The following is a 23,736-nucleotide window of genomic DNA, read 5'->3' as shown; positions in this document are numbered from 1 at the left end:
ATCACAGATAAGTTCTTGAGGTAATTCAGCGTGTTCAACACATGTCTATGGGAGAGCAGGTTCCCTTCCACGCTTATTCTTTATGACTACCAGTTTTATTGTAAAGGAAAATAAAATCCTGTGGTGGGATACTGATGAAAGGGTTTGGCTTTGGTTTTGGTTGGGGTTTTTTTTGTTAGTTTGTTTGCGTTTTTTAGAAATATAAGAAGTAGATTTTCCTATCATGAAATTAAATAACCTTATCCAGGGATGTATGGAAATATCTGTTCCAACATTAAACAGAGTTGATAACTCATCTGACACATGTGAAATCTGTGGCCTAAGTGGAAGGTCATACTAAGTGACCATAAATCTTTCCTGTTCCTAAAATGTTTATATTTATGAATCCAGGAGTGATGCAGATTCATCAGTAATTTGGTTATCTCAAATGTATGATAATAACATATTTTTACTACATCTTCTCATTACACATAAGGATTTTACTCTGTGTACATCTAAATGTATATACACGTACAGTATACATGTCACCTTATGCAAATGTAAAAATATGATACATTGTTATTATGTCAAAGCTCACTTCTGAAAAATCTCTCTCATGGATCTTAATATGAATACCTTAATTTAACTTTAAATTTGACATATACTTATCCAAGTCATCTGGTAGAATGTGAAAATGTTCTCCTATCCTAAGTGATTAATAATAAAAATGAATGTTCCAAATTTATTTGAAGCTTTTGCAGTCTGTCTTTAAATATAGAGTTTTTTTTTTTTTTATAATAGAACATAAGATTCTAGAAATCCACATGAACTATAAATTATTGGGGTTTTTTTGTTATTTTTCAAATGAAAAATAGTATCAGAAAATATTATCCTGGTTTATGTTCTACAATTAAAATAGCAGCATTCCACATGAAGAACTCTCAGCTCTGTACTACAATCTTTGTCTCAGACACTTTTGGTGATTAGTCAATCTCTGATTAAAAAGGGCAGCAGACACCTTGGTGGTCCACTTAACATTAAGCAAGGTCATTTTTGCTATGGTTTTAGCCTAAACACAGAGCAATTGTAGTGAGAGTTACTAAATCTGTGTATAGTTAAAGCAGTTGTATAGAAGGATTTTGGTTTTGTTTTTAAATCCTGACTGGTAGCATTAGATAATTTTCTTTTTTTATTGCTAGATACAAAGCATTATGAAGACAGTTTTAAATATATGAAATTATTTTCAGAGATTTCCATCTGAATGTAATCATGGACCATATACAAAAGTCATCTGGGAAAAAAAAAATAGAATCACCATAATTTTTATATTTAAGAAATAATTATGTATTTTTAATCTTTTTATATAATGTTGCAGGACTAAATATACTGCAATATTTTTTTAACTCTGTGTGTGTTCCTGTGTAATACAGGGCAAGAAAAACAGAAAAAATAATAAAATCAGAGAATTGTAGGACACACTTTAGTACTCTTGGTGCTGTAGGCACTGCATATTGTACTGCTCTGTTCATAAGAACTACATGTGGGGTTTTACCACAGACAGCTTCCCACTGATAGTAAATAGTGTGACAACACATGTTCAAAAGTATATGATTTTGTTAACAATTTTATGGTCACGAAGTGTGAGAAGACACATAATAAAAATCAGGGGAGAACATTCCAGAATAATCTATCAATTAGAACTCAAAATAATTTCAACTACAGGAGGTGAGGTGGAATAATAGTAATTTGCAGTAAACAAATAGATTGGAAAAGGAAGAAAATATGTAGTCTATTACTCTGGAGGTTCTGTCTTAAAGGGTTTGATAACCAACTATCTTGACATCAGGTTAAAAATTCAGAAGAATATGATCATAATAGGAGCAGAAAATGGTGGGAAATTTTTTCTTAAAATCATAGAGAAAAACTATATCTTTCAAATAATATTATTTGAGGCAGAAGACACATTTATCCAGAGTAAAATTATTTCAACAGTTCTGTTACATTTCTGCTATATATTATGAAGTCACACACACAAATATGCTTCCTTCCCAGAAACAGAATACATGGCCTTATTGCAGAAAATCCTGGCTCTTAGGGACAACAGTTCAGAAGAGGTAAGCAACATGGGAATGGAACTGTGATTAAATATGCATACTCTTCATTTTTTATGGGCTTGCACAAAGTGATAATTAAACTGAATAATGACTATGTCTTTGTGACATTGTTTATTTCACTCATGCAGTGTTTAATACATTAATTTCTAAATAAACACCACAACAAAATAGACATTTCTAAAAAACAAAACAAATCAAAACAGAACAAATCAAAACAAAACCTTAGTGTAGCCGGTTCACTTGTAGGTACAATTATTTTATACATTAGAAACTCAAAGTTTAAAATCAAATTAATAGTATTTTAATATCACAATTGAAAGCACCTTCTTTCTAGCAACACCTGTGAAGAACAGAACACAAATCTACATTCAACAAAGAGTTTGTGAAAGGTTATTTCTGTAAATAGTCTAGGTCATATTATTTACTTGTTTTACTTCTCAGACAATGTTTTGATGGAGATCAGCATCCCAGAAAACAGAGCTATATGTTAAAGATATCACAGTTGCTGGGAATAGTAGTGGAATCCATGGGGAGTTGTTATCCATTTCTACCTCCTCTCTACCTCTTTCTCAGCTATGATAGTCATTATGTCACTACTATGCCCTTGGAAAACTTTTTCATAAATGCCATTATTAGATTTGGGCAAAATATATTTCACATTTTGGAAAAATACTCAAAAAAATTTTTTTTTCCTAATCCTAAATGAGGCCAAATATCCAAATCTTTAAGAAAATAAATGTTCAAAAACTGTCCACACAAAGTAATGTCATTTGGTCTTTTAATATGTTGAAAACCTATTTCTGCTTTTTAATTAAGTCTTTCACTTTAAAGAATCAGATTAATTAGTTTACAACTTGGAAAAAAATATTCAAACAGAAAAAAAAAATATTTTTACTTTGAAACCAATAAGATATTTTTGCAATTGAAAAATCCAAAGCAATAGATTTGTCAAAACTAATCCTCTAAACAATTTTGCTTTCAGCAGATATGGCATTTTCTGCTAAGAAACACTAGGTCTTGTGCAAAGGTTTTGATTATTTTGATTAGAATTTGTATTTTAGTGACAAATGATCTTGACAAGTACTGTCATTAATCTGTGTGACTAACAAGCTGTAGAACTGAACTTAATATTTTCTAAATGAAGAGTTCAGATGGTTAAGCTTCAGTTGTGTGTATTTGGTAGCAGATCTTGGACAGATGCAAGATGGTATGAGGGTTGAAGAAAGTTCATGAATTCTTATTTATTAGTAGGAACTAAGGCCAATGGCAAGGATTCCAGCACCATACAAAAACCTTAAGCAACCACCTTCCACAATTTGGTGATGGAACTGAATTAAATCAGAAGCAGAGTAAGTACTTAAGATGTCTGGTATATGTTACTTTTGGTTTTAAGAATAAGGTGTCCAAAGACTCAGACCTGTGCTGCCAGTACCCAGTAATAGCTAAATTTTCTTTTTCTAGTTCAAAAGTTTTTAAGACCTAGACCAAGTTTTGTGATCACAGATGGCAGAGAAATGGGACAATGATGGAAACTGATATGTTAAGAAAAGTCCTAAATGTAAGTATATACAGGATTTACTAGATGTTACAATTTGATGTATATGATTTGTGACTGGAAGAACAAAAATCGTGATTCCTTTCAGCCTAATAACCTCAACCCGTGTGTGGCATGTACTGACAAGAAGAGGGAATAAGAGAGAGACAGAAAGGACATTTTGCTATCCCCCTGACTAGTAGGGAAACATTGAGAAAAGACAAAGTGGAAATAACTGAATTACTATATGCATAAACAGAGAGATGTTAATCATATGTTCTCTTAAGTCAGTCCTTTCCCTTTCCCTTTCCCATGAAAATGTCCTCAAGACAAAAGTATTGTTCTGTCATGTTCCTGGAAAACTGGAATAACAGAGAACTCCTAAGTATTTCACCATGAATCTGGTTGCTGCTGAAAATGCTTAGTAGCCGTTCTCAGTACAACGCACATAAAGAAGAATGGGTAGAAGAAGGGAACAGAGAGACAAGAACAGAGACAGTGTGAGAGAACAGATGCAGTTTTCAGTTTCCTCATCGCTACACTATCTGTCCCTGCAGATACTGACTAATTTAAGGTAACAAAAAATCAAAACCAAAAGCAAAACCAACAAGAAAAAGAAATCCAAAACATCTTGCACAAAAATAAAAGGGACTGTTAGCTATCCTCTTTGGTATGCTCCATTGCTTGCTTATTGCTGCAGAAGGTGTAGAGTGAATAGGATTGTGATTTTAGTAAAGAAAGTGAGAATAAAGGTTAATAGTGCTCAGTTGTAGAAAACAGAATAACTAATTCTAGATTTTAACCACTCAAGATTTCCTAGCTTCCATTTGCAAACCACAAGAGGACTTAGGTATTCCTCATTGTTTCAGCAGATTTGGTCCAGATCCTTTAGCACTGAAATATTAAGTCTGCAGATTGGTGTTTAATTTGATTTCATAGATCAGTTAGGCAACCAAGGGAGCAGATAATTGGATAGTTGCAGTCTGCTCTTCACTGTAGAGGGTCTTTTACAAATCTGACAGTCCACTTATTTTTTGGATTTAGTGGTTGAATAATTCACTGTAGAGAATCATTTTCAGACCTTGTTGTAATAACTTCTCAGAGCCCTATAAGCAGAGTAAGCTGGTAACAAAGAAGCTATCATCTAATTTAATTTCTAATGCGATTGTAGGTGTTGATGACCATATAAAACCCGTTAGTAACATTGACCAGACTATCTTGGATGTCATTTATCTTATGTAACGTATGCTATTATGAGTGGATTGAATACTTTTATTCTCTGTCTGTCCAGCTGATTTCCTGAAAGTTGGGTTATCGGAGGATCATAGGATCATTGTCTTTGGGATTCACTCCCTCTTGTGGCAATAAGTCACAACCCTTGATGTGATTTACACACTTTGCATTGCTTTTTTAAACTGTTTTGTTGTTGTTATTGTTGTTGCCTGAGACAATGATTTTGCCAGTAATTGGTCTGACAGTTGTAAATACAAATGATGTATTATTTTCACTTTCAGTATTTTTTAGTGTATGCTCACACATAATATACATGTATTGTTAGTGTATATACAGCAATAAATATATCACAAACATTTAAGTACATGACTCCTAAAGAGAAGTAAAAAAAAAAATCTTTCCTGAAATATTTCCTGATTACATTTTTAAAAAGCTTACTTTTAAAGGCTTTGTTACTGCTACTAAACTGTCTTATTTCAGTGACAGTCTGCTGCAGATTTTCCACAGGAACATATAAGACTTCATGATACTGGTTGTATTTTGCAAAGGTAGTTCATACACTGTTGAATAATGAGGTACTTAATATTCTACAGAATGTCAGGCTTTGCAATTTATGACACCCAGGTTACTTCACCATTGTGGATAAGGTTTTAGTTTTGAGTAACTGGGAATTAAAAATAAATTGGATGCTAGATTATGCTTTAAAATCACAGTTTATTAAAAAAAGTTTTTGATGGAACTGTAAGATTATCTGGAACATCCACTGGAATGGGTAGGAGAGTGGCTGTATGCTAATGCAGGAGGTGTGAGCATGTGGTGGGCATAAGGGTAAAAGCAATTACAGTTTTGTAGACACAAAAGTAAGTGACTTTCAAGATTAATTGCTTAGTGGTTAGTGTGCCAGGTGGACCCCGATTCATGCAACCAAAATGAGACAAAAACTTGCTTACTGTGAGAACTTCATACTTTTGTAGTGAAAACAGACTAGAAACTGGGTTCAGAGGCTGAAGGAAACAAAAGAACCTCACCTGTCCTCTCTGCCTACACTGCCCTTTCCTCAATTCTTTTCTGTATAACAATATAACACAACTGTGGTCACATTATATAACTTCCAGCGGGAGTGATAAGATCAGAGAAGTAGATTGTTCATATACAAAAGAATTTGCTGAGTGTGAAATATGTATATGAAATGCAGTACACAAATAAAAAAAGATGAACTGTAACAATTTTGAAACAGGTCCTTAAATCTTCCATGTTCTTAGCACACCGAAAGTGTAAAAAATATACTTACTTCTTTTTTTCTTCAGGAGTGTTTCATCTCCTGTGAAGGGAAATTCTGAATTTAAATATTTTAGAGGACCTTTCTGACAGCCTAAAATGTGTAGTATATGCCAAGTTTTAGGGACCCTGTAAAATGTTATTCATTGATTTTTTTCCTCTGTGAGCTTAAACCTTGCAGAGAGACTAACAGTTGAAAGTGCTAAACTTGTAAGAATTAAACACACTTATAATTACTTCTGGCAGTGGTGTTAAAGAAAAAAAAAAAAGCATGCTGCTTCTCATGAGTTGGAAATTAACTTCCTGCCTTCATATTCTTTTCTAATTTTATAAAAAAGGTGGCTAAGAGCAGAATGTAGTGGCATCATTTAAAAGATTATGTTAAAAGTTTATCAACAATGTTTTTGGTGTAAAGACTAGAGTCTCTGTGGGAACTGCTCAGTTTAAAAAAGCAGCAGCACAAGAACATGTCTAAAATCCAACAAAGTCCCCAAACAAAATATAAAAAAGCAAAGAAAAAAGAGCAACCAAAAAGTGGCAAATGGATTTGTTGTCTAGAGACAAATCTGAGCACAAACTGGTGCCATTTAAAGAAATGTACTGTAATTGAACTGCAAGCTAGATCCATAAGAACGATTAAATGTTAAGTGAGATCGCTAAGAACACTAAAGAGATTTATTAGTGACTTTACAATGAATGCTGAATGAATTGATAATGATAAAGTCCTCAAATTCTCCTAGTAAATGGCTTCCAGATGTTCACTGTTCCCATTATTGTAGGGAATCCAAAGGCCCATGGACACATATGAGGACAGATTACTATTCTTTCAGACCATTTTAAAGAAAACTACTTCATAAACAGTGTAGATGCTGTTTTTTCCTAATATTTTTGTTCATCTAAGGATCACTATATAAGGATATCTATGAGCCTGAAGACTTAAGTGTGTTCTCACTGGGTTTTTAATGTGACTAAATCTACTTTTTAAAATCTCGCAATGTACCTGTTTGCACTACAGATACCGAATGTAATTTTAAAATCTGGAAAAGAGATATTACTGACTTGTATGCAACACAGATTTCATATATGTGAGAAGTGAGAAGGATCTCAGACCTGCTGGGTCTTGTTTGTAACCAATATCCTTATGAAAACTTGTCATATTCATTACTGTGAAGTACTTCCTTCTGCAAGTGATAGATTTATATTTAGTAATTGATTAAGTCAGAGATTGCTTTTATGTAAATTCTGCCATCAAAAATGAAATGTCTTGTCTTAGCTTTCTGTGTAGACAATGAAGAGACATGTTCTTCCAGAGGATGTTTCTGTCTATCCCAGAACAGATATCAAAGGCAGTGGTGATGAATTGACTTCTGGGAGTTTATGATTTGACTTCAGAGGGTCTTAGCTTCAGAGACTACCAAAGGAGCCTAGATGATAACTTAAGTTTGACACCTAACTCTAATCCTTAACATTATATGAAAGGAATCATATCCTTAAATTATTGCAAACATTACAGCGAGAAGGGCCACTGATCCATCTACTTGACTCAGTAACTGGTCTCTGACAAGAGCTTACAAGAGATACTTGACAAGAAGACACAAAAATCAAGCAGTGGACAGCTAAGGAACATTTTTTCTGTATGGAACTTTTCAAGTTGATTAATTGGACCTTGGTTTATATCTTCAAGTAACTAGATGAATATGAATTGCTATCCTTAGATGTTAAACATTATTAATTTTCCCTGAAGATAAAGAACACAAACCTTGAGAATAGAATTTCAGCACTTTGTTTAACTGTAATTAAAGAACCATGCCACCTCTTTATAAAATGGGGAATTTCTACTGCTCTGACCTCTACCACAGCATAGCTCCTGGTGATGAATGAATTCTGTCCTAGCAGGTAGTTCAGTGTTGCATTCTGCCTTGGAAATACAATGTGACCACACTGCTCCTAAGGCAAATATTATTCCCTCCAAATACTCTGCTGCAAGTTACAAGTTGCACATTCCAACCAGTGATGCCGCAAAAAGTTAAAGGGAACCTTGTACAGGAAATCAAGCATAATGGGTTATGTTTTGTGCTACACTGTTTGGTATTAAGCACTGGAGAATAAGATGTATATGATATGAAGAAAAATCCCATGTTCATTTGAATACTTTTACACATGAAAGCTTTTCTATAGCAAATTAGAATGACATAAAAGGAGGCTTGGAGTATTCATAATGTGCAAACAAACTGTCACTTAAATTATCGTCTAAACATAGGTACTGTGGTTACACTAAAATTACATTCATTTCATAACAGTTATAATGTATATAACCTTGTTTAATGTTAAATAACTATGAAAGTCAGTAACCTATGTACTGACGCATTATGCTTTGTTGAGATACAAAAGTATATTAAATACTTGGTTTGTCTATGATTATTGTTATGCCTATTATTAATTTAAGGTGACATTTATAATTAATACTGTTACACTTTACACCTTGAAATAATGCATGACACTCCTCAGATAAACAATATATCTATATTGTATTTACAGAAATAAGCAAGTCATAAACTGTTTTACAGAATAAATGAAGGGCTAACCAATGCTTTGCTTTCAAGAAGTCCTTTTCATTACATTTCAGAGATCCATCTAAGAAGTGGATGATCACACAACTCTTCAAACTTTAGATTTTCAAAGTTTCACAAGATGAGTACCCAAAAATTTTTATTCTTTTCTGTTACATTCTTTCCATTCAGGGTTAAAAACATCAGGCTAGACTCTTCTGGAGTAATCTTGCACAAAAGCTTCAAATTCATGGTTTTTAGACATCACAGAGCTCACAAAACTTGGACTTCCATTGACTTTCTCTAAATATATGTATATGTGATGTGTAATAGTCAAGCTGATTTCCATTGGAGTACCTAAATACGGCATTCTATTCTTATTTTGGACACCAATTTTGATTTTTTCTCTCCTTTTTCAGCAGTGTTGTGGTGATCCCTAAAATATACTTCTAGCCTCTATTTTTGAATCAGCACTATCAACACAATGATCCAAAGAAACTATTTCTAAACTTTACCACTCTTATATTGCATTGCAGGAAATGTTTATTACCTTTGAATGCAATGAGTGGAAAATGCCAGGCTTATTTTCACAGAGGCAGACGGTGACTGCAAACACTGCCATCCATCCTACTTTTCCATGTAGGTCTTTATGCAAAGTGTGACTTGAACTGCTGTTATTACTCATTCCTGGGCATTGGAATACCTCATTGCTAACACTAAAGAAGAGGAAAAAAGCCAGCAATGAATTTCAAGTAACAGCTCTTGAAGAAATCCAAATACTGTAATGCTTCTTTCAACCTGCTCCTGTTAAAATGTTGCAGCTTTGAATTGTCTCCAGTGCCATACAATGTTTAGAGCTGAGACTCCAAACGTTCCTTCAAAGGCTTAAAATCCAGCTGGAATTGATAGTTTAGATCCAGGGACTTTAATACCATTTTACCTCCTGTTAACTGAAGGAAATGAAATGCATTGATCATATACCTGAAGCATATCACTTAATATAAAACGTAAATATCCTTGAAATAATAATTAACAAAGGAATTTTACACCACCCACTTCCAAATAAGTTCTATGATAAAAACATAGGTTGTTTGTTGTTGTTTGTTTGGTTTTTTTAATAAAACTATTATACTTGTTTATATTATACTGTTTTATATGTGTATGAAATTACTTTGATAAATTTAACAGGTCCCTGTCTTGGAAACAAAAGCTCTTCCTTGAAAAAAAAAAAAAAATCCACAGTAAAAATTTATAGTTATTTTGGAATTGGGCCAAGCACAATTTTTAAATTAGAGAAGTGGCATTTTGTGGTATGCTTACATTAAGTATTTAAGATGATAATTATTTTCTATATTATTAACTGAATCATTACAACATACTTGGTTACTATTTAACTAGAAAACACATTAATTATATATTAAGGTCTTAATTGTTTATATACTCATCTCCTCTTTAAAGGGAATTCAGTGGTAAACAAGCCAAGGTTCAACAGAGCATTCTGGCATGAAGATGCAGCAACATCAATGTTGTTGTGACTTACTTTGATTTGCATGGACCAAGCATGGATCAGTGAACAACTTTATGGGAATTCAGACACCATATTCACATGAGTCATAAGAACAAGTGGCTCTCACAATATTCAGAATGTGTTACATATACTTGCCTAGACACAGACAACGTGTAATCACACAGAAAGATGCTGTATTAGTAATAGTCATGGAACATCCTCAATGCATAATAAAGCTAAAGAACCAGTTGGAAAAGAAACAAATTTCCTGTCATTAATTTCTTCTGGTATAGTCTATTTCAGTTTTCCAAATATTTATTGAAAAAAATAATAGATGTATAATAGTAGCTTTTTTCAGATATATTTAAAATATTTTGCCCTTCTGGGAGGTTGTTAATTTTGGTAATTTATTCTCCAGCTATATATTGAATTCTTGTATAAAGGTGGAAATATGCTTAAATAGTCTGGAACTGAAAATACGCAAGAAAATCCCTACACTAACAATATATTGAACTAAAAGAAAAAAAAGGAACGGAAAAAACAAACAAGCAAACTGACAACACCCAAGCCTACAAAAATCCCTGGGCAAGATGCAGGCTTTATGAGGGGTATAATTTAGAAATGTTCAGGCAGAGAAAAAAAAAAATAGTTCAAACTGTTTGTCAGTCATAAAGGTTTCACAATAAGAAATTAATTTTTTTATTATCTCAGTGTCCCAATCCAATGTCGGGGGAGGTTTCAATATGATCCCAAGAGTGAGATTAAGACACAAACAAGGTCAAATGCTGCACACCCAAAACAGTTTTTATTACTAAAAATGAAGAGGGGTAGAGATAGGACAGAATGGAAGGAAAAGACAGAAATCAAGCAAGCATTCAGAACAGAGTTGCAAGAATAGTCACCACCATGGATCCAGCAGCGTCCTGTTGGTCCTCAGTCTTCAGCTCTTCGGTGGTGGGTACACATGGATCTAGCTTTTATGGTGGGTGCACATACAGCAAAATTTTTTGTGGCCTTTCAAGTTCAACATATCACTTGATTAGCATATCTGCCCACCTTTAGTTTTTCCTCTGGTCCCACAGGTTTTTGCTGTCTTCATGCTTCTTGAGCAATCATCCGGCTTCTGGGGCAGAAATGCTCGCCTCTTATCAGTTCATTAGCAATGCATGTGTGGTGTCTGGCCTACACAATAGAGCCACAAATGGCTACACGATGGAGCCACTGATAAACATTTGGTTTTGATCAGTCCATTTATCCCCCTTTGAGGCTTATCTAAGGAGTCTGACAATGCAACTACAAGGGTGTGGGGGGTGCATCCTTCAGTACATTCCTGCTTCCTTGGGTGACATTCCTTAGACTAATCCAAAGGCTGCAGCAGCTTGTCCTTGAGGTTTGCACAGACACAAGCAAGCTTTGAGACAGTCATTTGACATTTCAGCCTCTCACACTCAGGCATTCAGAGTGTGTCACACTATGGTTAACTTCACATCATACTTGAGTCAATGTAAGAGTATACAAGGGAAAAAGCTATATTTTCTTTTTTCTATTCCTGATTCTTTTTCATTTTTTACAGTTCTTTGGTTTTTTATTTTCATTCCTATATTTTCTGGTCTCTTTTCAAATATAACAAGATATCAATCCTAGACTAAACATGTTAGGATTCCTTTTCCCTCTGAGATCCCTCCAGTTCTACTAATATGTTTTCTGTGTGTTTGAATCCCAGCATTTTTGTCATCTCTGCCAGGAGACAGGGGAGTAGGTGAAATTGGAAGACTTGTTAGCTAGACAAGATTTGACTGGATTCCAATGGAGACTCAATTCCCTACTTCTTCCTATGGCTGGGGAAGGATGACATATTAACTGATATTGCTATGTTATGTGCACAAACTCTGAAAGGCTTTCCTTAAACACATGAGAGAAGTTCCCAGAGTCATTCCCTAATGGCACAAAAATACAAAGCCGGGAGGAAAAAGTATCAAAGAAACAAGCAGAAAATAAAAGTTATTTTAAGTTTTAACTTACTCACTAATTTCAGAACTGCTACCATGTGTGAAATCCAGGCTTCACCTGGAAGGTAAGAGCTATTTTGTTACTGACTTCATCAATATCAGGATTACACCTCTCAGTCCTGATTTAAAGAAAATTTTGGAGTTCAGTTTTAATTGTATCTTCCACTGAAATGGAAGTTCAGTTAAGTCTGAGTAAGTTTTCCCTCAGGTGCTGTTAACAAATTTGTGCCAGAAATCAGCACAATTCCAAAGAATTTAATACAATTTTATAAAACAAAAATTGTACTATATAACTGGTAAACCTGGAACATAGATCCAAAGAATATGGTATCAAAAAGGACGCTGATGTTCAGCCAGTGTGATTTCCTGCATCTATCTCCACTGGAACAGCTGAGAGTGGACTCCTGGAGCAGGCATGATCCCTTTCTCATTGCCATCTCTGTGTCAATGACCACACCTGAGAACCTCACTGGTAGGGAGTCAGGCAGGTAGGAAAAGGCAGGTAAAAGTATTTTAGGAATAACATAAGATCTTGGGCCAATTCTACTTTTTTTGAAATTATGTATTATGGCAGAAGTTCACCAAAGCCGCTACCAGGATCTAATTGACCAAAAAATGATACTAACCTTTGTACCAAGATTATAACTAGTAAAGCAGGGACACTTTTACTAACTCTAAGGTCTGTCTATCCCACAGATCACAGCATGATAAGCATGGATTTACATCATGATGGCCACTCTGTTATAATATCCATATGCATCCTTTTACTCCATGGCAAAGGTGCAGTAGAACACCCATCAGCCAAAAGGAGTAAATTACTATACCTCACATTTAGTGTGAGAAAATGAACCAGAAAAGTGGTTACTTTGCAGTAATAGTTAGATTGATACAAATTCAGTACTTACCTTACAGTGACTTTCCTTATGCCAGTTCCTGCGGGACTATAAATGGGCTTTCTCATATTTACGTAACTATAGGGATTCATATTTTGATTTATTATGGATACATTTCAACAGATTCTACATCAAGTGTATTGGTAATCTGAAGTTAACTGAGTTAAGAGTGAAATTCAATCACCACAGTGTATAAAGCAGTGAAAGCGATGGCTATTATTAAAGTCTATCAGGGACATAATATTGTAGTACTGCTGTACCAGAGAATATTTCTCAGTCTTATTATGCAGTGGATTTAACCTGTCATTAAATATAACACCCTTCAAAAAATACTTAGAAATAGGTGAAATCTGATTTATTTAAAAACTAAACAATGGAAAATGTGGACAGAAATGAAAATACATTACTGTGAATTCCAATTACATATATGTGCCATGTGTTTTGTTCTCCCTTAGGATATTTCTTTAATCACAGGTGACTAGGATTCTAGGGAGCAGGTCTTCTCCTACCTGGAGCTCTATAGCTGTGTTTGTGATATGAGTTGCTTTGTTTCTTCTTTAGCTGATTTAATAATAGCCTGTAGAAAATAAAGTTTTGACACTGAAATTGTCCCAAAAGACTCATGAGGACTGGACGTTTCATAACCAAAACTGTTTTTTATTAAAATTCCCAAGATTAAATATGAATGTATAAACCGGTTTCACTACATGAATCTAAATATTTATCTTTTTTACTATTAATGTATATGAATTATGATATGAAAAATCATGTTTCACAACACTAATGCTTAAAATGTCATTTTAATTTCAATGAAAATTTTTACAAAACCAATTCAAGAGACATATATTTTTGCCTCAAGATAAAACAGCACAACTCTACCTTTCTGAAATTAGTATGAATATAGAATAACTGTCGTTACATGCCTGTTGTGGTTTGAACTCAACCAGCAGCAAATCACCACATGGCCAGTTGTTTCCTTGCCCCTCTCCCCCCCCCACCACTGCCCCGGTGAAGTAGGGGAGGGACAAAAGAAGAAATTTGTAGGTTGAATAAAAAAAATTTAGTAATACTAATGAAAACAACAGTGACAATAGTAGTCCAAAACAGGTAAAATGCAGTACTGGTTCACTGAGTGGTGACCGGTACAGAGCCCGGCCCCAGAAGCGAAACAACCGCACCAGAGAATCTTGCCTAGCCAATCCAGAAAAATTGCACATGAGAGAGCATGTGCCCACCTATATGCTGAGCTTGACGTCACATGACATGGAATGTTCCAATGATCGATCAGGACCCAGCCCTTCAACTGTGCTCCCTCTCAGCCCAAGGAAAGTTAACTCTATCCTGGCCAAAACCAGGACAATGCCACAGTGTATAGTAGTTATCACGCCAGATACAAATGGCATTAGTTTTGTAAGAAAAGGGGATCACTAGAGACTAATGCAAGAAAATGCACTGTCCAGAATGTGTTGTGATAATGAGTACCCAGTTATTCAAAACCAATTTTTATGGTGTAGAATATGGTTTCCACTATGTAACTTCAAAGGCATATGTTCATTTTGAATTTGTAATCAAAATGGTGTTTAATAGTATCTAAACATTTTTTTCTTTCTTTGTAATCACTGTTGAAACAAAAATACATTCTTTCATTCATATTATCTCCTCGTGTAGTCTTTGGGAAAGATGGAAAAACATATAGCCAAAGAACTGGCAATACGATGATACCTATCATATTGTATATTATGTAGGCATCACCAAAAAACATAGATTAGAAAACAAACGTTCTTTAGTCATGTTTGTCTGATGCTGATATAAGGCTGTGAACTGGATGTCATGTTTGCTCAATAGCTTTTTGCTATCAACAGGAAATACAATTTGGTGAAGAAGGCTGGGATATTCTCTGAGGTTATGTGAGAGCAAACCTTGGGTGGATGTCCCTGTCATGAAGCCACCTCCACTGTCCCACTGAGGTGTGCCAGAGTGTATTTCGACCTTCTACTTCACTACTATTTCTACTACGAGGCAGCAGAGAAGGAAGGGTGTAGAAAGGAATTTGTGTGAAACTTGGCTTCCAGACCTTAGTCTGCTAGACTCCTCCGAATCAGATAGGCCAACATTTCTAGTCCTAACATTTAGAGCAAGGCATGGAGAGTTTGTTTAAGAAAAAAGTCTGGCAGACTTTAAAGGATAATACTGTTAATATTCAGTAATTTCAGTAAGACCAATTACAGAGAGCTACAAATATACAAACAGTATATAGTATTAATCTGAATTTACAAAATAGATGTCTGTGTCATACAGAATCACAGAGGGAAAGAAGACAGAGGAATATTTACAGTCTAAGAGGAAGCAAGTTGTAAAAAACAAGAGCCAGTTGCCAAATAAACTCTTCAGGGCTGTAAATACATGTCTTTGCCAAATTTACAGCTGTTCATAGAGGAAAAGCATGATGAGAAAATTCATCAACGAACAGAAGCTTTACAGAGAGGAACATTAGTAGTCAGCAGATAATTTGACTCATAAATGTGCACATTATAGGCAGAAACTAAAGAACCTTAAGTTTTCAAACCAGAAGTCTGACATATGAAATAATTTTTATATTACATTTTTAATACTTAGTTATATTGATGTCCATTTTAGCCATCTAGGTCACTTAAAGTATCCCCAGTGGCTGTCAGCTACCACAAAACCTCTAAGGCTGAATTTCAATGTAGGTAACAAACCAGTCTTTGTCAAGGACATAGGAACCTAGATTTCCATTATTTTTCTTACAGAGCTGTAGAAACTAAAATATAGGGATACTCCAAAGCTGCTGACATCTGTATAGGTAACAGATTCTTGAAAAGCCCTAGGAAGCCCCAAAGTGGCTTAAAACCAACCTTTTTTTCTTTCTTGATATCTTTGATCCAATCACAAGAACAGTGTGAAAATAAGACCCTTTTTTCCTGAAGAAATATTTGGCTACAGTTTTGTTATCATTTACTCAAGGTATTAACTGTATCAATGCAATATCATAAGGAAAGCAGTTATTTCTGTTACCTTGATTCTCAGTACTAATAGATGCATCATATAATTTATGATGACAGAAGATTATTAGCTGTATCTTTCATATTATTTCTTGATAAAGGGGTTGCTCCCATTTATACATGAAGCAATTTTAAGGTGTTATTGTTTATTCATTTACATTCTATTTTGGCAATTTAAAATAAACTTGTTATTGCATTTGTTAAACAGTAACGCCTCTTTATACTTCACAGCAGGGCTTACTGTAAATGAGAATCATACAGGGTATAAGGGTAACATAAACTGATGAAACACCACATAGGATGAATGCAGTGTAAGATATGTTCTAGAAATACTAAGTAGTCAGAGGGAAGCTTAATTTTAGTTGAAAAAAGGTTTAATATTCTGTTCACTAAATTGGCAGAATGTTTAGTTCATTTTTATTTGCTGACCATTTTGTTACCCTGGAATTAATCCTCTTCAATTATTCACATGTGAACTTCTTCAATATTTCTTAAATTGAGAGCCATCATTTTACTGCAGGTCAGTTTGAAGCCCAAATAACTTCTTAAGATTGCTCTGTCAGACATTTATATATCAGTGTACATGTTCATAGTGTTCATTATTGTTTACAGCATCTTCTAAAAAGCTTCAGACCAGAATGATTTTTTTTATTTTATGCTTTCCATTTACTGTAGCAAACAAATTTCCTCTCTTCTCCCTATTTTTATTACACAGTGGAAAACTCTCAGTGTTTGCAGGGGGAAGATAGATCTGGAAAAGATACATCTGTCGCTTGACTTTTGTAATGCACCAGTACCCAGAAGGAGATCTTTGCACTTTCAGGAATTTTGTACTTGACCACTTTCATGCTGTAGAATTCCAGAATGTCACGTACTCATCTGGAATTGTAAATAATGATACTTACAGAGACTGAAGCATTGACAGGAAGTTGGGCAGTTGAGTATCTATGGCTCCTACTCACCACACAAACATCATAAGCATCTGCTTCATTTGATGGAAAGGAGCAAGAGAGAAGAAAAGAAAAGTAGCATTAGGGTTAGCCAGAGATATCAGCTCTGTATATCCATTATCTACATAAGCCTCCAGAGTCCACTAACCAAACTGCAGCTGAATGAATACAGTTTACAGAATACAGATGCAGACAGGAAAGCCTAGTGGTGACTAGCAGTGATTCAGGGACAGATAAAATCCTGCCTGTATGCTGCATCACAAAGAGAATTTTGAAGGATTATAAAGTATAAGAGCTAGAACGAAGCTGTCAAGTGTCAGGATTAAAAAAAAAAAAAAAAAAAAAAAAAAAAGGCAAGAAAAAAGAGAAAAGGTATGCAGACAAATGTTTGTGCATCTACACAGACAGTTTGAACAACCTGCTGTTCTGCTTCCAGATCTTGTTAGTCCATTGTCCATACTCCATACATGCTAGACTGCTCCTGGCACAGACAAAATGGTCTCTCCCCAAGCAGTGTTTGGCCGTGGTTTGGTAATTAGATCGATTTATTGACCAGTTCAGTAAGTAGTAAGGACATGACTGTGGAATTTTGGTTTCTTTTCTCTGCATCAGTGATATTCCAGCAAACCTTACATTTCACACATCATTACACCTTTCAGGTCTATCTGTATCTGTATTTTTCTCATCCTGTCACAGCACAACTAAACACGTTTCCTAAGATTTTTTGTTATTAGTATCTTTTTTTTTTTCATAATGTACCCAAGATCTATTTTAAAAACACCTACAAATTGTTACGTATTGCAGATCCAAAGGGGTATAAGATACATAAGAGAATCCTTAGCAATTGATGGAATGCACCTCTAGCTATTTCAGCTTATAAAGGGAGGACTAGTCATGTCTCCAGGAATCTCTCTAACATGTTCAGAAATGTGGGTAGGGCTTGTTTGTTTTGTTTGTCTATTTTGCGTTTAGTGTGGGGGGTGTGGGTTGTGTTATTCGGGTTGTTTTTTTTTTTTTTTTCTGAAGGGGTTCAGCACAGCCCCAGGAGTTGCCATATAAAATGAAAACAAACCCTAAAATTGACCTACTGGAGAAGGTAAGAGCTGGTGGGATCACATAACATGCATGAATACAAATGGATTTTATGTGTGTTGGAGAGATTAAACAGGACTAGGACAAAGGACTGAGCTCTGCAGTGCAGTCACCCACACTCAGAAATTCATAAATTGTTAAATTATGGCACAATTTTAGTCTCTGCATTCTAGCATTTCCCCCCCTACTGCTCAGGAGTTAGCTCAGGCCAAGGACCATTCCCAACAAACAGCACAGAGGTGACCATTCTTTTTTGGATGATAAGAGAGTTTCAGCATACAGATACAAACTGTGCCATGACAGTTGGCCAGAGGACCAGGGAAAGATCCCTGACTAATTTAATTTACATGTAGAGTCTCATTGCTTTGACTCACAATTGACTAATTCTGAAAACTGTACTTTTGTGGCAGTTTTCATACTGAGAACTCTAGATTTTTTTATCAACTATAGCTATAGCTGTTCAAATTTGGTAGAATGTCTATAAAGGTCTTATGCCAAAGCCTGAAAACAGCAATAGAAACACACTATTTTTAGGATAATAGAGATTTCCAAAAACATCACCTTTGGAAGCTCAGACTATGCTGCTAATATCTAACAATCCACAGGACTTTCTGATGTGAAATTCACTTGAACATTTTTTTTTTTTTCAATAAGTATTATGCTTTCCAGTTACTGTTAGTTTGATACATATGGTTAAACTTAAACAACAAAGAACAAAATATATTTGCTGCAAGTTCTGACCCTTGTTTTTCACACTGCCATGACAGGTCAGAAGCAGGAAAAGGTACCTGGAAAATAGGTTGCCAAACTACAAATTGTCTCAAAACTTTCCCATAGCATACCTGGGAATCTAAGGAAATTTGGTCCTCTGAAAACACAGAGAAGGCTGCACTACCACAAACAGGAAAAAGAAAACTGTGGGGAAAAAAAGACTGGAGATATGATAGGAGTAACAAGATGATGTTGATACATACATGTTATTGATTTATTTTTAATTAGTGTTGATATATTTTTAATCTGTCAGCTGTAGTTGATTTTTTAATGTTTCTTTCTGATAAAAATCCACAGAATCTATTCTCTCGTAATATTTCTAACCACATTCAATTATAAAGCTATGCTATTCCCTGAATGTGAGGATTTTTGTTTGGGGTAAAATTCCTGATGTAAAAAATTTATTCTGCAGACCAGCTGTGGTTCAACCTCCTTGTTTGAATGTACATAAAACTCATTTTACAATGACTGTACTCAGATGTTGATTTACTAACTGAATCGTTGATGGCCAAGTGACTTGTAACCTTCTGACATCTATAAAACCAGTATTTTTCAGTATTTTTCAGCGTATCTTTAAGGGATTCTGACATTGATTACTAAAAGCAAAATGATCTTCAGCTAAGCAGTTTTGATCAAAGATTTGGAAAATAATGATTACCCTTAAAACACTTATTTTTTGTTGACATGTAATGTGGTCAGGAGAAGAAAATATAGTCATCTTATCCAAACTAAAATCTGCTATTCATTAATTATCCCAAACCCCTTAGATTGCTTAGATCAAATATTATTAAAAGTAACTTTTCAAGTCTGAATCCTTGTGCATTTTACCTTTACTGTAATGTTTATTAAAAATAAAAGTGAAACATTTATTTTTTTTCTTCTGTAGAATTAAATTCTGTTATAAAAAGAGAGATAAAATGATCTCAAGGAAGCCCTTACATCTGATATATATAGCAGGATGCATATGCTATTCTCATCACTGGAAAGTGAGAGCATAACATTTGTAACAGAAAAATGGCCAACAGGAGGGCATTATTTTATATAATGAAATTTTCCTCATCTTTCTTTGCCAGATAACTTTAGGTTTGTTTTCAGCTATCAATCAAATTCCGTGTCTAAGGTTATAAAACAAGTGTCAGACAAGCAATTCAATGAATTTTAACAGTTTTATTGTAAAGATTTGGTCCTATGAAGATCTTTCTACATACTTGCAGAAGGGGAACCTGTGGCTAAAACACTTCACCAGCATTCAGGAGCCCTAGAAGTTCAGCACTCAACATTGCTACAACCATCTCTGTGAACCTTGGGAAGTCACGTAGGTCTGGACAAATTCTCAAATGTAGTCTTTGCTTTCATTTTGTAAACCAAGCTTCTCAGATGTGTGAAGGTGAGCATGTACTTAAGTGTTTCGCTACTTCATTGCTCTCTCTGCCTGTGGTTCAGATCCTCAGCTGCAGAAGAGAAGTAACAATACTTATCATATCTGGGAGATTAAGTCTGTGAATCCATGTTCACTTACTTCAGTGACAGACTACTTAGCTAATAGAGAGGACACAAAGTGGACAAAAGTGCCACTATAATGGCTTCTTTTGTTGGGTCTTGTCAGATTCTTGATAAGGATTAAGGTCATGGTGATGGATTCCTAGAAACCCTGTAGTTCCTAGTGTGACTAAAAGATTTAGGATGTCAAATCCCTTTACTATTACATAGGTCCGAATTTTTCTTGCTCAGGGCACCAGAGTGGTGGAAATTACCTGAATACATGCATACAGAAGACTATGTCATTACTATCAGTTCTGAAACAAATAACATATCTTTCCTAATTAAAACTGTGAAGAACTCCATCTATATTCAGCAGTATGGAGGGCACTACAGTGTTCATCAGTTTTGTTGTTGGTTTTGTTCTTTTCTGTTACAGGTGATCCATTGGCTTTTAGTTCAGTACTTGCTTTGACTTTATATTTAGAGGGGGGAAGTATTGTTATCTTGAAATTTTACTTGAAATTTTGTGGACCCACTATCAGGATGTTTGTTTGTTTGTTTGTTTTCCTTCTTTCAGGTGTTTGGCAGCAGAAAGGAGGACTCAGGTATATTGTAATTCATATACATCACAGGTATGCATGCATTAGGCACCTGGAAGCTAGGTGGGCGCATGCTCTGCATATTTGGGTCAAGGAGATTTGGAAGTTAAGTTAGAAAGAAAAGAAATAACATATGAAAATCAGATATGCTATGTTTCTCATACAAAGTTCATATCATTGTTCTAGTAAATTTATTTCTTCTATGCTATGAAGAATTCCTAATAAAAAAATCCAAGGTCTAACTATAGCTATCTGGGCCAAAAAGCCTATTAAATATGAGTATATGATGGACTTGGGAGAAAATTACTTTGGGGAGTTTTTCAATTGTATATTTTTCTCATAGAAAACACGGCACATTTGTGTTTCTCTCTGAGATCTGACAGATACATTTATTTATTGTGAATGATGCTTTTAAAATTGCAAGGTAGATTGCTCAGTATTATAGGGAATGGCATTGTATAGAGCAGTCAAGCATAAAGAAAACAAATATAATGAAAATGAAAATGTTAGCCAATGCTGCTTTGCACATCGCCCCTAAAGAGGATAAATAGTTTTTTGAACACTGGAAGACTTTACAGGGCCAACTAAACAGAGTAATCTTGGCAATACAATTCCTTTACTTCTCATAGACTTAAAATTGGGAGGTTTGTTCCTCTGTAAGTCTATTGTGTTCTTATTTACCTATATTGATCCAAAACTTTCCCAATTTTAGTGCTAGAATCCTTTCAGCTGTGACTTCAAATTGACTCACCACTGCCAGTATTAACAACTGACTAGGTTGTTATATTTCATCTAAACACACTTTATCACATTTTTCTATTGCCTATATGACAGAAACTCCAAGAGCTTACTGCAGCAGTTCTGCTATGGACTGTTCCTATGAAGTACTAGGTATCCCTTGGAAAGGTGCTCCGCATCCACAACAACCAGTGGGCTGAATGACATTCAGCATCTATCAGAATCAGGTTCCTTGTCCTTAAAGTTGTAGCATTTCAGCAGAAGGAAGGCACATTGTCCTATAGCTATGATATTTCTCCATAAAGGAAATTTTGGAAAAGTGCATTTGACATTTGAAATTATAATAATAAATGTATGCCATTGTTCATTGCACCTATTTGCACTGAAATTATATGTTGTAAGATGTGTTTGGTTTAGTGTAACCCTCTATAACTGATGATGTACCTTACAGGAGGACCAACTACTTTTTAATTGCTTTTATTGCAATTTAGAAAGAAAGCAATACAATTATCTTCTAAGACAGTTTAGTGCTATTGTTGAGCAGAAAGGGAAAAGAAACACTAAAGGCAGACACATCAAAATATCATTTGCCCATAAACTCAAACTAAAGGAACAAAGGTGTTTTGTAAATAAAAAAATGCTTAAGGTGCAGAAAGACCTGCAAAGAAGAAAGGGTGTGATCCACAAAAAGAACTTACATTTCTGTACTCTTCACAACCATATCTGCTGATTTTATTTTGGCTTGATCACAAGGTTGTGATATTGACAACTATTATAATATATAGGACTATTATAAATTTTAAATGGCAAATTTTCTTTATTGTGGCAGAAACTTAATTTTCTTATGAGGAATGTGTTCAATTTCACAGGGAATTTTGGGCATGCAAATAATTTAGTATCATGCTACACATGAGATTGCCCACATACTATCAACATTCACACCCTGGAGTCCACTTCAGGTGCTGTAGAATTTTTCCAGAGTATGAACAAAAATTTTTTCCCATCCCAGCAATGCTGCCAGCAAGGAATTCCCAAATCACCTCTCAGAAAGTTTATTTGACTGTTGATACCAAAGATTCCTTCACAGATTATGGGCCATTCACAGAAAATGAATCTTTAGGCACTGAAGAAATCTGAATAGCCATATCAAACCAGGATCCATACATGCTTTTGCTGGCAAAATGTGTTTGCAGGTGTCTGAATCCACAGTTAATATCTCCTTCTCCCAATAAACATAACATGCGATAATCTGCTATGGCAAATCATTTCGTACTGTGGCCAGCTGAAATGAACTTGTAATTTTTGTCAAGACTAAAAAAAAAATCCAAACCCATATCCAAACCAGGTTATCAACTACTACTGACATCTGTCATGGGGTATTTTTATTTCTTTTTTTTATCTATCTTTACTAAATTTTACAACTTTATTTTACACAACCACATTTCTGGATCACAGGATAAAGTCTCAATGGTTATTGTACAAAAATGTACAAGCATAGTATGATATACCTCAAACAAAATAAATAACTGCTTCGCACAGGAGGAAGGACACAGAGGAACTTTCCTGTACTGATTTACATGTAGGTATCTGGAAGCTCATATTGGGCAACTCTTGCTGTGCTCCTGGAACAGAAATACATAAGCTTTTCTTTCTTTTTGCATTAGCCACACTTCTAACATCCATACAAGAACTTTTTCAAAGGTTCAGTGTGACAGTACATCATATGTTAAACTGTCTTCCCTCTTCCATTTACATCAAGTTCAATGTTACACTTTAAACCTTCAAAGCTGTGTTAGTATGGCCTTAGGCTACTTCAGTGATTGCCTGCCCCTGAATGAACTGACTTCCAGGCAGTGGTTTAGGAAATATGGAATTTTAAAGTGCAAGGATGAGTCTAGTCAGTAGAAACTGAATTCAGAATTTTCTCTGTGTACTTGGAACTCATTTAAAGAAGAAATGAAAATTACCTCTATATAGTCTCCAGA

This window comes from Strix uralensis, chromosome 3, assembly GCF_047716275.1.
Source record: "Strix uralensis isolate ZFMK-TIS-50842 chromosome 3, bStrUra1, whole genome shotgun sequence".
Taxonomy (NCBI): Eukaryota; Metazoa; Chordata; class Aves; order Strigiformes; family Strigidae; genus Strix; species Strix uralensis.
Note: the sequence above shows the minus strand (reverse complement) of the source record.